This window comes from Bombus huntii, chromosome 11, assembly GCF_024542735.1.
Source record: "Bombus huntii isolate Logan2020A chromosome 11, iyBomHunt1.1, whole genome shotgun sequence".
In the NCBI taxonomy this organism is placed as follows: domain Eukaryota; kingdom Metazoa; phylum Arthropoda; class Insecta; order Hymenoptera; family Apidae; genus Bombus; species Bombus huntii.
In genome coordinates this window covers 5,802,004-5,818,002 of record NC_066248.1, presented here as the reverse complement: position 1 = coordinate 5,818,002, position 15,999 = coordinate 5,802,004, and the positions used below count along the sequence as shown (strand labels likewise).

Below are 15,999 nucleotides of genomic sequence, written 5' to 3'. Positions count from 1 at the left end.
CCTTTCTCTCTTTTCATTCGACAACTTCTTGCTTGTTCGTATCTGAGAATCTGATGATTAATACCATCCTCATTAGCAAGATTGCAATGCGGTGATATGTTATCGTTGCAATTATGTAATTACATAGCCTTGACATACAATAGATAAAAGGAAATATCTATTTCTATATGTATATTAATTAGAAGGATTTCTGCAATTGATGGAAGTCTGCTTGAAACGATAACGCGATCGACGACAACCAGTAATATGCTTTGTTTTGTCCTGTTTATGTTATTCGATCCCGTTCGTTCTATCGATCGTGACGGCAATTTTTTTGGAGTCGTTAACCTTTCTCGTTATACATACACGTTTATCTCGCTTACTATTAGGAAAACAAAATTACTTCTATGGTTTCGCGGAATTTTTCGCTAAGTGCTTTGTAATTTTCTATTGTAACAGTAACGTATAATATACGTGCAATACAGAACGCTTCATGAAAACTTCCACGACATGACAAGATATTTGAGAGGCGGAACCAAGTTTTAGATTTAACAATAATAATTCATCTATGGATATTTATACATTTATAGGAAGTTTAACGGCGAAAAAATATCTAGAACGATATAAAAGTATAGAAAATATTGAAAGTAACGCGGTCTTTTAGCAGCTGCTTAGGCTCTAGTCCTTTAATTGTAATCATAAAAATATTAATTTACATAAACTTGCGCGCAGTCTAATAATAATAATAATAGTAATAGTAATAATAATTAGATGTAGTCATTCACGTTTAACAGAGAAGTTAAGTTTTCTAACCTTGCTGTTGCGTCGAAGAAAAAGCGAGTCAGGGAGAGAAGGAGAAAAAAAATTAAAAAAAAAACACGTGCGTCGTAATCTTTTTCCGTGCACGGATTGGACGATGGTTGAAATTTCTGAAATGACAGATCGAAAGGTTATCAAGGTTCGTTGTGTCTCTTTAGATTTCTCCCGCACAGTCGATTCTGTTCAGAATTTTGTGGAATGTCGCTGCTCATGCGAACCTGCCACAATGGCCACAGGGCCACCACTGTTTTATCTACGCGCGCCATGGTGAAACGTTGTGTGGTATATTTCTTTTTGTTTATTACTCCGTTAGTGCGATGTAACGGAGATACCGTATTTTATTTTTATTTAACGTTTAATCTATTTAAATCGAGTCTCTCTTCTTGCCGTTTTAATACGTATCATCCATACGTATTATTTACGTATACGCAGGTTTCACCCATTCTTTTTTTCTACTACAGTTGAACATTGCTACACTACTTTTAAGATAGACGTATTAATATTTTAAATACGTCAGCAATATAATTTTCATTTTTGTTTACCATCATTTCTTTTGCATACAAATCGACATTGCCGTACAATTTTTGCGGAACATTTTAAATACGCCAGCGATATACTTATTAACCTAGCAATGTTCAACAGAGAAATGTCCGATAGGTTATAATTATTATAATTATTGAAATTACGCAGAAAAGATAATATTTGCTAATAAATGACGCAATAGACATATAAAAAATATTTCTGCGTAGAATGCGAATACGATTTTTCTGTACGAGCAATTTTGTAAGTTTATATTTTTACGCGTCATTAATTTTGGCAACGTACTTCATTTGGTTATATCGAGAAACATAATATTCTTCATATACGAGTTAATTGTTGCAAATTTTGCCACGCAACATTTAATGCGCATAACTATTACGCAACAGATGGCCAAGGACTTATCTCACTCTGTGTTTCATTTACTTCCTTTCCTCTCACTTGTTTCGTTACCGTTCCTAGATATATTCATAACCTATACGTAAAGTCGTAGCTGCAAGCATGAATCAACGCGTTATTTTCTTTTTCTCTGTTATCGAATAACGCATTAAAATGCCATTAGCTGTTTGATCTCGTTTACGTTAAACTCTCGCTCGGTAAAATTGCAAGTATGAAAAAGTCCTTGAAAGAATCAATAGACTATTCTGTAACCAGCGTGTTGTGAGTTAATCACTGTTTAACTACTGTCATGAATAATTTATTTTCGTTATGTAACAATAAACGAAGTTGATTACCTTACAATTCAGTCTCAATATACCATGAAGATAATTCATACTAGTTTTATAAACAATCTACTTCCGTTACATAGTAATATAAAAAAAAAATAATAATTGAATTCCTTTCAAATCAAGGAACCAACTCGATTTTACTTCAAACTTGGGAGCACGTTTCAAGTCAAATGAAGCAGCCAGTTTACATTGGTAAAGCGTTTCAGATCGCTCGACTAACGAGCATGAGAGTAAAAAATTGCAGGAATATTTGAGCAGTTGATGTTGGGCTTCCAGGATGCAACTAACGCGGCGGCCTCGTTCGAACAAAGTTAAGGCTTCGTACTCCTTATTGTTAGCAGTAGGAAAGTTCAATGAAAGAATGAAACCGCAATGCGTGATTGTAATACGACTGTACGCTACAGTCAATATATACGTAGGTTAACCTTTAGATATCGATTTGAGTAAATGTCAACCAAATCGTAGGAAATGTTCCGTTCTTACATTAATCATCCATTGGCAAGATTACTTGGATATAGCGTATACATTTTGCAGGGATCGGAAAATTACCTTTCGATAAGGGCTTCATATCCGATATTATATTACGCTATATTATATCTACCGATAATGAATTACAGAAACTTCAAATATTTCCATGTATCTTGAAATTAAAAAAAAAAAAAAAAAAAAGATGTTAAAAAAACAGAAGATAGAACGTTTTAACGAAGGAGGGAATTACACGAGATAGAGAGCCGAGAATCGTGACGAATCTATTTCGTAAAGCACCAAGAATCGTATAGGTTCACACGTTTGTGATACACGATCGCATGGCGATGGTATTGGTTAGCGCGATTGCCCCATCGATTCCATTATTTTTTCCTGTGGCCCGATTCTCGAAGGCCCCTTCTCGGAACTCTCGTTTCGAACAAAAAGGGTGCTTGTACGAGTGCCGGTAGCAGTGTGTATAGCTCGTTTCGAGTGGTTTTCACGGCGACAATCGACGACTCGGTCCTCGATCGGAACGAAGCGGTAGAGAAGGCGTGACGAGAGTGGGCACTCGCGTGAAACAAGTCGAAATTAGCGGCACAAAGGACTGCGAAACGCGAGCGATCCTCTCAGCGGAGGAAAAGCGGGATTGCGCTTTCCAAGCTTCGTCTCCTCTCGCTCTTTTGATTTTTGTCCCGATTGGCTGCACGCACCAATGCACCACGTTCGTTTCAAGGTTAAAGAAACAATTCAGCGACAGTGGCAGAGTTGTATACTGTTGTTCCACGGTTCTACTACAGCGTATCTCGAAGGTTTCCGCGAGTTTTTAAACGGTTTCGAAAGAGCGTGATTCGACCGAAGAGTCGAGTTGTTATTTTAAAATTGCTTTCACAATTTTCCATACGTTTTGGTAAACATACGTGTCTAAGTATGATACAGTTTTACGGCTAGTATTATTCTTCCGCGATATATTCCATTATATATCCCTCCGTGATATATTCTTACTTAATGCCAAATCATATTTACGTAGCATTTCAAACATACGATATGCATTTACGATGTTTTCATACCACTTGCTCGTATTCTCGTGCTGAATGTTTACTTCACTTATCAATGATACTTCATCAGAGATATGTTTACATAAACCTGAGCGATACGAAATTATCGCACCACCAACTCTCACACGATACACGCGATATTTGCACGTTTTTACAGCCTAACCGTTGTACTTTCTCGCGGTTTGTATTTTCAATGGTATTCCACGAAAGCGCAGATTACTTGGCAAAATAAACATTTCGTTGAAGTTTGTTCTAACCGTGTAATCGAACCTCGACGTGAAATTTGGATGTAAATATTTGTGGCCTGACAGTGTGTTTAATTCTTAAGTATTTGACAGAGGATCAACGCTGCATTTGATGCAAGCTTCCATTCTCTAATCTATTTCAGTTAATTTATATCGTTGAATTCTTCATATTCCGATCGAATCGTAAGTACGATTAATGTTTGCCATTGTTAAAAAAAAGAAGAAAAAAATAATTCAGTAACAATAACTTTGCCGCAAAATAATTTTGGTGCTTCCCTAATTTCATGCATAATACGTTGTTTTGCTAGAAATGTTCCCTATCTTGGCCGATCGCGGGAGTTCACAATACTCGTTTGCATTTTCATTGTAACGTTTGCACAACTATAACACACACAGATATTAGATAAATTATCCGTGAATCATATCTGCTGTTAGATTTCTTACAGCACGGAAAGTTCAACGTTCCTCTCGAATTAGTTCTTCGGATCGACGCTTGCGTTATTTGCGTCACGTTCCAACTAAAAATAGAAAACATTTTGACCTCGTGACAATACATCGGACCCCATATTTCGCTGTATTATTCGCTCGAGCGATATTGTAATATTCATTAAACAAAAAAAAAAAAAAAAAAAAAACAAATTTCAAGCAGGAATCAATGCGTAGAATTAATTTGTTTATATACAGGGTGGTTGGCAATTGGTGGTACAAGCGAAAAGGGGGTGATTCTACGCGAAAAAAGAAGTCGAAAATATGGAATAAAAATTTTTCGTTCGAGGCTTTGTTTTCGAGAAAATCGACTTTGAATTTTCGCTCGGTACGCGTGCGGTACGTTATAACGAATCTCACTGTGGATCGTTGTCTCGATGGAAAAAGTAAAAAAAAAAAAAAATTTTTATTCTATATTTTCGACTTCTTTTTCGCGTAGAATCACCCCCTTTCCGCTTGTACCACCAGTTACCAACCACCCTGTATATAACGCCCCTACCATACGTATCATCAATATTTTCGTATTGCATATCGAGCAAAAAGCCATTTTCTATTCTTGTTAAATCTGTTCAAGCATTTACCTTATCTGTTCGAGCCTACTTTATATTCATTCTATAGAAAAACGTTCCACTTTTAAGTATCGCAATGCGATAACTGAATTTATTAGATCGCGAATAAATTCTTATCGATAGATGTTTAAACAGACGATTATCCCGAGTGTTTATTGCATTTATGAAAAATTTATAAGCGTAAAAACCTATAGACAGCACGCAATATGCGAGCATACGACGCATAAAATATTCAGACTAAACTACTTATTAGGCATAAACAAGCGCAGTTCGAACACTTGTTAACTTCTTTCGATTTCAATGAACGATTTATAATTTGTTCATAATTAATTCCTCACGCGCGCAAAAGTACGCGCATGCGTCGTAAGAACTTCTTTTCGCAGTTCGTACACATTGCGCAATCGCAGTACATTTTGCGAGAGGTTGGAAAAAGATGGACGCAACGAATCGACACGTTGCAACGCAGCGGTCAAAGGTGTGCAAGAAATCGAACACTTGCACGACAATTTGCATTTTCAAACTGCCAACAGCAACGATTTCTTGCCTGAACAAGAATTTTTATAGCGTTAGTTCTCTAACGAAACGTTTCTATGATTGCGCGATAGAACGATACGCAAATCAGATTAAACGTTTTTTTATCGGACAAGTGTATGAAATTGTACGTATTTTCGAGCCTGCTTGCTCGTTTGTCTATGCGCTACTACCTGGTTAAATTATGGCTTTTAGCAGGATATGTTTCTTCCTTTTGTTACTCCTGCCAAACGTAAACGTCCTTTGCACCCGTTTGGCTGCGTGCCATCACATTCGGAGAAACCCATCTGAAATAATAAATTTCCTGTTTCGACTTTGTTTCGTGCTTGTCGCGTTTGGCGTAACTTTTAAGAGCGATCTTTACTGAGCATTCAGACAGGTCGATATTATCGTCAGTATTTAAATTTTTCGATATTGTATCGACGTTATACGTACTGTTTGAGAACTACGCTTTGGTATGAGAGACGTTCGTATGGTGCTGGGAACTTGGAGAACATCTCTTCGACGAATTTTAGGCACACCTGGAACATGTTAAAATTGGAATTATCGTTACCAGTCGGATTGCGGATAATTATGCAAATTCCTATTTTTACGGATATAATTAAAAAAATGGAATCCAATGGAAGAATCATTTTACTCGCAAAATATTATCTGGGAATGTTTACGCTATTATGGGAAATTTATGGTAGAATAATACGTCGAAAGTAAGCGTACTTCTCCTAATATCCAGTAGAAAATTTCTAATTTACGTTCCATTTGTTTAATCGTATTAATCGTATTTGCAATCTAGTTATGATAAGTAGTACCGTAGTTTGAATATTTTATATATTTTTCCATTTTTATTTCTACGTTACGTGCCATTCTGCGCATTGTCGCAGTTTCAGATTTCCTAGAAGTGCACACAAGGAAACCGCGGTCTGATTATCAGAATCGTAGAACGTTTGGGACCAAATATCTCCAAAAACTGTACTCAGTGGAATTATAAATGTTGAGGTTATTCGATGTGTAAACAGAGAAAACTCGTGGATAAATTGTAAGGCAGAAAATATATTTAAATAGAAGTGTAATTATAAGTAAGAATACAATTTGAGCTGGTCCAGATCCGCACGCTAGCTGTGTCACCCAATAACTGAAAACCCCGAAGCCAAAGTCGCCTGTCTACTGTTTATAGTCTGACTTCGTCGCAGTCTTTTGTCTATGCGCTGTCGATGGCTTCGGTGCTTGAGAAAACTAAAAAGAGCAGATGTAGAGTTTTCTTACAAGTGGTGACCACTTCAACAATAAATAGTTATTTTTTATCTGCCGTTTTAATTAACCACAGAGATAGTTGATGATTTACAGATTTACAGATTCTTCCCATTTAAAATCGAAGAACTGCTTCTGGAACATATTTAGATTCTCATTCGACTTCATGTCATATACTGTATTCAACCTTTTCCACATTTCATATGCCGTTGTGCAACATAAAAGAAGATCCAACGGTTTCCCTCCTACTGAAGTCACGATTAATTTTCTCGCTAACCGATCTGCCTTCAAAAATCTTTCACGAGCGATTTCTTTCTCCGCGCTGTTACCTGGACGACACAGATTCCCTTCACACACGTTGATCAGGTCGTCATCTTCCTCCAAAAGTGGATACGCATAACAAAACGCCACTGGAGCCAATTTTCTTCGCCACGTAACATCTCGATCTTCGCACTTGCTGACTCCATTTTAGCACTATCCTTTACTTTACTAAGCGCAACACTTTAACAATTTATCCGCTTCACGTTGCTGCCTTGCAATTTACAGCTCTGGGCCCATGACCTGTTGAGGTTATTCGATGTGTAAACAGAGAAAACTCGTGGATAAATTGTAAGGCAGAAAATATATTTAAATAGAAGTGTAATTATAAGTAAGAATACAATTTGAGCTGGTCCAGATCCGCACGCTAGCTGTGTCACCCAATAACTGAAAACCCCGAAGCCAACGTCGCCTGTCTACTGTTTATGGTCTGACTTCGTCGCAGTCTTTTGTCTACGCGCTGTCGATGGCTTCGGTGCTTGAGAAAACTAAAAAGACCAGATTTTTTTTTTTATTTTATTTATTAAAATTACAATCAATTCTCGCGTTGAGAAAGAAAAAAAAAAAGAAAAAAACCAGATGTAGAGTTTTCTTACAAGTGGTGACCACTTCAACAATAAATAATTATTTCTTATCTGCCGTTTTAATTAACCACAGAGATAGTTGATGATTTGCGGAATGCGGGGAGAATTTGCAGATGTCGGCTATAATTGCAGAATGTTTTCCCTATCTTTTATCGAACATGCAACGTTCGAACGAGTGCGAATCACAGGCTAGAACTTAAAACTGCTATCGACGGAGGGAAAAAATGGATTCAAACGTGAAGAGATACGCAGTGACGCGCGAAAGTATTTGAACTCTTATCGCGGAAAACGCTTGCGAATATGAGTACGCTTTACCTGTTACTGAAACTTTATCTGCGCTGTAACGATACACGGCTCTCCTGATTACGCTGATAAAATCTGAAACGAAAATTATAAATATTACATACGTGTTACAGGTCATTTACAACGAACATATAATTAGCGTGAAAGACGTGGCCATAAGTATTGTAACTTATTAATACTTAATACAATGTCTAATTAACTTATTAATACAATGAAGGATCAAATGAAAACTGTTCGAATACCTCGGTGAAATTATCTCTGCGAAGTGCAATACGCTTGCGATAAATATCTTATAACATCTTGTAACTTATAATATGTTCAATTTGCTCGATACCATCATCGTAATAATTGTTTCACTGTAGCGTTAATGGAATTTCTAAATCCTCTCTTCCACACGAATAATATATTCATGAGTAATCTCTGTAAGCGTCGAGACACTTTCGCGAGCCATTGTATGATTCCTCGTTCCAACTATACGGTTTACTAACATTATTAACACTAACTGTTCAAATACTTTTGCTCATCTCTGCGTAATACACTTATGTTTCTAGTGAATATCCTCAACTATCTCTATATATACAGGGTGGTTGGTAACTGGTGGTACAAGCGGAGAGGGGGTGATTCTACGCGAAAAAAGAAGTCGAAAATATAGAATACAAATTTTTCGAGGCTTTGTTTTCGAGAAAATCGACTTTGAATTTTCGCTCGGTACGCGTGCACTTTATCGTGTCTCGTTGTAACGGATCTCACTGTAGATCGTTGTCTCGATTGACGTTATTTTTTTAATTTTTAAATTTTTAAATTTTCAAATTTTAAATTTTCAAATTTTTAAATTTTCAAATTTCAAATTTTTAATTTTTAAATTTTTAAATTTTAAATTTTCAAATTTTAAATTTTTAAATTTTTAAATTTTCAAATTTTAAATTTTCAAATTTTAAATTTTTAAATTTTCAAATTTTAAATTTTCAAATTTCAAATTTTAAATTTTTAAATTTTTAAATTTTAAATTTTCAAATTTTAAATTTTTAAATTTTTAAATTTTCAAATTTTAAATTTTCAAATTTTAAATTTTTAAATTTTTAAATTTTCAAATTTTAAATTTTCAAATTTTAAATTTTTGAATTTTTAAATTTTCAAATTTTTAAATTTTCAAATTTTAAATTTTCAAATTTTAAATTTTCAAATTTTAAATTTTCAAATTTTAAATTTTCAAATTTTAAATTTTCAAATTTTAAATTTTCAAATTTTAAATTTTTAAATTTTTATTCCATATTTTCGACTTCTTTTTTCGCGTAGAATCACCCCCTCTCCGTTTGTACCATGAGTTACCAACCACCCTGTATATCTTCAGATTCGTTTCAAATACCAATACACCTGATCGCAGTCAAGTGCCATTACGATATTAACCAAATTTCAAGATGTCTTGCGTAACACGCATAACATAATGGTAAGAAGTTTCCATAGGTGTTCAAATACTTTTGCGAGCCATTACGTGTATTCAGTTGGAAATAAAAAGTAAAAAAACGAAGGAGAGAAAGAGAGAGAAGAAGGAAGACTGGAGAATACCGAGAGCTGAGAGTACCGGGCAGCACGTGTGCGTCTTATCGTCTTTTTTCGCCATTGGCAGCGCAAAGAACAAGTAGCGTAACAACGTATTCACGAAGCGAACACGAAGATGCGTACACGCGGCCACACGTATCCGGTTTCTGCGACGTATATCGCGTTCAATACGCCTGTAACACGACATAATCCTATATCGTGTTCCCCGGCGATCGGTGCAACGAACGTTACGAATACCCGCAACAGACGGTCTTTTAAGCTGCTTCCTTCGGTAAATCTATACCTTCGCCGCATGCCGCTACCTCCGGGCATTCGTTCGTACGCTTGTCTCACTTTTTCCTCCGTCGTTGAACGTCTGCTAAGCTTTTGTCGCGTCGAATCGCGCACGAATGATCTTTCTCTACGAAGATGATATAGCACACCCGGTAGATTTCGAAATTCGGAGACTCGCAACTCTTTCGACTCTTTGACATAGTTCAAGGTTTAAACTAGGAAGTATAACGTTGGGAATACGGTCAGGGAAAATCAAAAAGAAACACTCGCTGTTAGATAAATTGAAAGATAGCGCGACGTAGCAGAAACAAACGCTAGTGTTAACGAGAGAAGAGAAACCCCCTAATCACTGGACTACTTGATATGACGAACCAGATTCGCAGGCTGAAGAGGCACTACCCGCTAGACCTAAACGCTAGATTCAATTAGTTATCTAAATTAAGTAATATTCACTTATTTATAACACTTACTTATAAATTATACTTATCTATAATAAGTACTAACTTATTATAAATAATCAGCCATGTCACTGCGCCACGCCAGGAAAATTACTGAAAATTCTCAACGCGAGAATCGATTGTAATTTTAATAAATAAATAAAAAAAAAAAAAAAAAAAGAAAACGAGAGAAGTAGTAAAGTGGATGGCACGCACGGCCAAGGAGAAATTTCGAGGAGGGTGCAGCATCCGAGTGAAACACCCACGTACCCCATTTTATACGGTCATTGAGTCTTCCTTTTGCGGATGACCCTGCTGATTATACTTAATTGGACCATGTCTTGCACACTCGTCGCCTCAATATACCAGTACAAATAATAGGTCAAACACATTGTGGATAAGTGTGGTGTTAAGTATCGGACTTAATCGTCCCTGTCGCAATCCCACGAGCGCGTTACGTTTGTTGTGACTACGTACTTCGACGTTGGCCCCGTTTCATGCATAATTAAATACAAACTAAATCGATAGATCGCTCGCTGGGTAATTAGAAAAATGTTCGATGATACTACGAGTACAGGATAGATACTTGTCGCTGTTTCTATTATACGTAGTACGTAATTTTTGGTTGGACAGAAAAGAATTGATTCAACGTAATGGTATGAGAAAATGGTATGAGAAAACTGCGAACAAAGTCTACCTCGATCGACACGTTACATCACAACTAACCGTATCTTGTAGCGGTACGTATTTGTGCAAATCATGTCAACAATCTCCTAAACGCGTACAGCATGCTAGTTGCCAGCGTTTTACTGGTAAACGATAAGTAAACTCGTCCCTCGATTTACACGAGGTGTCCGTTCCACGTGGATTCGTTTCACGCGAATGAAAATCGCGTAAATAGAGTCTGGCAGTACGCGAGAAATAAAATTGGCAGTAAACGTTTTGGAAATAACCTATTTATCTCAAATAGCTTAATAGAAAAGATAACGACGTTTCAGAGAACAGAAGTAAATTTTATTCGATGTCAATATCGCTATTGTAATTCGAAACGATCAACCCTTTCTTCTTAATCGGCACAAACGTATCATCAACGATGATGATACCCCGCTGGGGGTAGCCACCCACATGTTATATTAGTATACCGCTATAATATTTTACCAAATGTCCTACTGGACAAATTGTAAAATTTAAATAAATAAATAAAAAAAAAAAAACGTATCATCTTCGTCGCTCGAAATAATCGGAAGTTCGACATCACTTCCATCGTCAATGTTAATTGCTACTGCATTATACTGTTATTGTTAAATTACTGTATACACCTGTTACTATTCAAATTTGCAGGAAAATATATTTTCCGGTCGCGTAAATTAAGATCGTGCATAAAAATTACCGCGTGAATCGAGAGACGAGTGTACGAGGTAAAAAACGAAAGAGGAAAAGACGAGTGGTTCAAAGCGAGTTACGTATTCGCGATTATTCGATGTATGGCAAAAAGAACGAAAGGTTTCCTTTTTTTTATTTAAAAAAGATACTGCAACCGCAAAATGCACATGGAATTTTGTATTATCGAAAAAAATACTATCGTAAATATGTAGTTCGCTCCGAATCATTCATCTTTTTCCTTATCGTTTATGTTTTCCTATTTATCGTTTACGAGAAAAATGCTGTCAACTAATAACGCAAACACTCTGTATGTGTACATATTGTACGCGTTAATCTTTCTTCAACGACAGCAAGTTTCTTACTAAACTATAAGAGCTTTCTCTTTTATGTTAAGCTCTACGCCGTGCTGTTCCATTTCGATCTATTTGCTACTATAATTTATTCTCTTTGACTGCAGAAACCGAGATACAGTAGAGACAATGATATACCGTGGTATGTAAAAGTTTCCGGCCAGATAGATTTTTCACTTTATATTCCGAAAGCGGTATCTACAAGAATTTTAAATAATACTTACTGCGAGTATAAAGACATGACAAGCAAAAGGAAACGGTACAACAAATAGACAGCGTCGCGTAGTTAAATGTTAGATAAAATTTTCTAAAATATCACTTTCGTAATATGAAATGAAAAATTTATGTAACTAGAATCTATCGCACGCTAAAACGTATCCGCGTGTTGGTAAGGCAAGAAGTTTTAACCGCTTAATCGACGATTTCGTTTTTCTTTTAAAATCGGGGCTGTTAGAAAAATCATCGGAGAAATTAATTATGCAAGAAAAGAGTTAACGTTACATAAAATATAGTTTTGCTGTTTGCGCCGTGGTTCGCCGACAGTTTCGAGTTCGTTGCACTTTAAATCGGACGTACAACCTGAAAGGTGATCGACTTAGGGCTCGACTCACGCATGTATCATATGTATTCGTTTGCTTCTAGATAGAAGAAGCGTCTTGAGAAAATGTGTGCTGTCGAACCACACTCTCGGGCTTCTCTCAACGGAAGCTCATCGTCCTGTGGCGCCATTCTTTCCCTTCTTTAAATGCGTAACATCACATACAGATCACTCAATCGATGCGTTCTATCTATCGCGTCTCCTCCTACTTATCTTCGATAAACGTCGACGTTCTCTATTGTTGTTTTTTCTTCCTTCTTTTATGGGGATACCTATACTTCTGTAGAAACATACATATATATATGTCGGAGATGAAAGGACACCGGAGCCTTCCTTCTGGAAATTCGAGAAAATCCGTAAAATTGTAATTAAAGTTTACAGTTGTAATTAAACAATTTGCCGCCATTCTGCCCGATTTTACTCGTTTACGATTTGTGATAATAAACTTGGGCTCATACCTGATAGTATGACCCTCGTTAAAAGAAATACCCATAGAGGTACTTTTTTTTTTATTTATTTATTAAAATTACAATCAATTCTCGCGTTGAGAATTTTCAGTAATTTTTCTGGCGTGGCGCAGTGACATGGCTGATTATTTATAATAAGTTAATACTTATTATAGATAAGTATAATTTATAAGTAAGTATTATAAATAAGTAAATATTACTTAATTTAGATAACTAATTGAATCTAGCGTTTAGGTATAGCGGGTAGTGCCTCTTCAGCCTGCGAATCTGGTCCGTCGTATCAATTAGTCCAGTGATTAGGGGGTTTCGGTGTTTGTTGACTCTTTTGCTATATATCTGTCGCTATATTTTGCTATTTCCTCTTTGACTGTGGGTATCTTGAGGTCGTGGTGTATTGTTTCATTGGTTACATACCAAGGTGCGTCAATTAGGGATCTTAGCGTTTTCGATTGGAAGCGTTGAAGTATTTCAACGTTGGAGTTACTTTCTGTTCCCCATAGTTGGATTCCGTAGGTCCAGACAGGTTTTATTACGGTCTTGTAGAGGCTAATTTTGTTCTGTGTGCTTAGGTTGGAGCGTCGGCCAGTGAGCCAATAGAATTTCTTGAGTTTGTCCTTGAGTTGCTTTGTTTTGTTTTGTCTGTGATGTGAATTTTTTTTGGTAATTAAGATTTTTCAAACGGACAGGCAGTCTGTGTCCCAAATTGACCAATTGACAGCGACGTCAATTTCCCTTACTTTCGGAACGAGGGCTACACTCGACGAATCCTTTGGACACGCCCCATCATAGTTTTCCTCTGTGGCATCATTGGGACGAAAATTCATTCTTCCTTGCGATCTCATCGACGAAGAGAGTAGCGCCTTACGATCTGTGAGTATTACACGTTTCAGTTAGAGCAAGTATATCTATCATCCCGTTGACCGCGGATTCGTTATCGAACCTAAGACCAACGTCACTAGCATCGCAAGTGTCCAACCACCGCTGTTGATTGTCGAATCGGTAGTGTTGATACTCGTAGTACCAGGCCGTATCTTCGTTATAGCACAACGATGGCCAACTCCAAGGGAGGTCTATCAAACGCCCACAACCCTGTTCCTGACTCTTCTTCGACATATATATGTGTATATATATACATATATATATATACAATTTTAATAGAAATGCAAAGAATATAAATGCGAAGATGGCGAAAGAAAAATTGGAAATGATCATTAAAGAGAGAATGTTGTTTTAATAAGTTTAATTAAAGCATAGCGAGAAGAAACGAGGTAGTTAATGTCATGATTAATATTAACGAGCATCGTCACAGACGCCACTGTGTACGTTTATCGTCTGCGAGCAGGAGCTGCAAGTAAGTCTGAGTCAAACAATTCACGAGATAATTTCTACCAACCGAGATAAGCGACGTTCTTACTGTTAGCCTCGATATGGATTATTGACTCGATTCTTCGAGAACGTTGGCAATCATAATGATTCGCTCGGTTATATTTCATTAAAGGCATCGATTCAACGAACTAGTTGTTCGTCCTTAAGCTGTGCCAAAAGTAACAATTCGTACATGATATATCTATCGATTTCTGTTACATCAGTATAAGACTCATGTACGATCGGATCGCGTTGTCCAACGATGTTTCAAACATTCGTATTATTTTTATTTTTATTTATTATTGCTTAGTTCGTGCCTTTCGGCTTTGGACGAGCTTTCGGTTTTACATCTCTTTTACCTATTTCGCTTCTTATATATCTACCTCCCCTCTTATCCACTCTGTTATATCGCACTCCCTTAATTATTGCTATCTCTAAAAATTAAAAACTATTTTGGGCTTTTACCTCCTTGCTGTGCTTCCTTCTTGTCGTTCCTCCCTATCTTGTATTGCCCTTCTCTTCTCTATTATTGCTTTTAGCTCTCTTAGTCCTCCTCCAGTCTTCCCTCTCTTCTGTCCCTTGGTCCTCCCATTATTTCGCATTCTTCTATTACCCGAGGGTCTTCTTCTTTCCTTTTACATAGTCTGAGTCTTTTTTCTCCCTCTTCTTTCCAGTATTCCCTCGCTTTGGTCTTGCTAATATTTTTCTGTCCTTCCACTTCTTCCTCCCTTCTAAGTACTTTGGTAACTCTTCTTTGGCGATTTTTAACATTCGTATTATTTCTTTCTTCAATCTGTAGAACGAGCGTCTTACTTTTGGTGTTCGCTTCTCAAATCGAACGTTTCGTTACATTATACATAATCGTTTCGTGTGGGCGGTCACTGCTTTATTCATATTACTCGGTTAGTAAGTCACTACATTCTTTCTTGCCTTTTTTTTCCTTTTTCTTTCTTTTTCGTATCTTCGTTACTTATGAAATATTTATAAATTGCGATTTGTTACGGTGATCCCGATGAAAGGGAACAGCAGCCTCGAGAGAAAACAAGCGATAAAAATACACGGTCATAAATGGAAGGTTAAATCAAGGCTACGAATGCATACGTTCATGCTCCCGATAATGATTACGCGTTCTATATGCGTGAATGCGTGACATACATTCCGATACGTTGATCGTAATCTGCTGCATTCAGCAGTGGTTCACCCTCATCCTTTCAACTGCATTGATACGAATATTTTTCAAACAGCCTTTAGTAAACGTGTGTATTAATTATATACGGCTGTTTCTTTTTTCCTGTTTTTGTCGGGCGTTAAAAGACGCGCGATTTTTCTGTCGAATTATTCAACAACGTTTCTTGTATTGTTTCATTTTTAGGCTTGCACAATATATTATGTGCATAAAAAAGTCAGCGTTTCATGAATAAAATCGAAACAAACAGTGAGCAGAATTTTAAGTATAGCTACGGGTTGAATACTTTCTCGTTTTCCATTTTCCGCCAGCGACAAATTACTCAACATACTGAAAATAAATTACTCTTAACGTCCACTGTAATGTAAATAGGAGAATGATATAACAATCATTTGTTTAGCACGAGCGAACACTGACGTTCTTTTCCTTTGCTTCGTTATTAGCGGTTGACCTTTAAGGGTACTTTCAGACCTCATCAATAATATCGTCAATATTTCAAGATTCTCAATATCG

The 15,999-nt window shown here is 36.6% G+C and overlaps 1 protein-coding gene and 1 long non-coding RNA gene across 6 annotated transcripts in view; one reads left to right on the top strand and one right to left on the bottom strand.

The window, feature by feature from the left end:
• The window catches only part of LOC126871133 (plexin domain-containing protein 2), a 45,377-nt gene that overhangs the window by 1,160 nt on the left and 28,218 nt on the right, over window positions 1-15,999 (top strand). The window lies entirely within an intron of this gene.
• Window positions 3,900-15,999, bottom strand: part of LOC126871144 (uncharacterized) — a 29,475-nt gene continuing 17,375 nt past the window's right edge. For 3 of the 5 annotated variants that reach the window (XR_007691533.1, XR_007691536.1, XR_007691535.1), the window contains one exon: window positions 3,900-7,942. This is a non-coding gene — a long non-coding RNA (uncharacterized LOC126871144). The remainder of the gene's footprint in view (window positions 7,943-15,999) is intronic. The other 2 variants (XR_007691534.1, XR_007691537.1) reach the window with 2 other exon arrangements.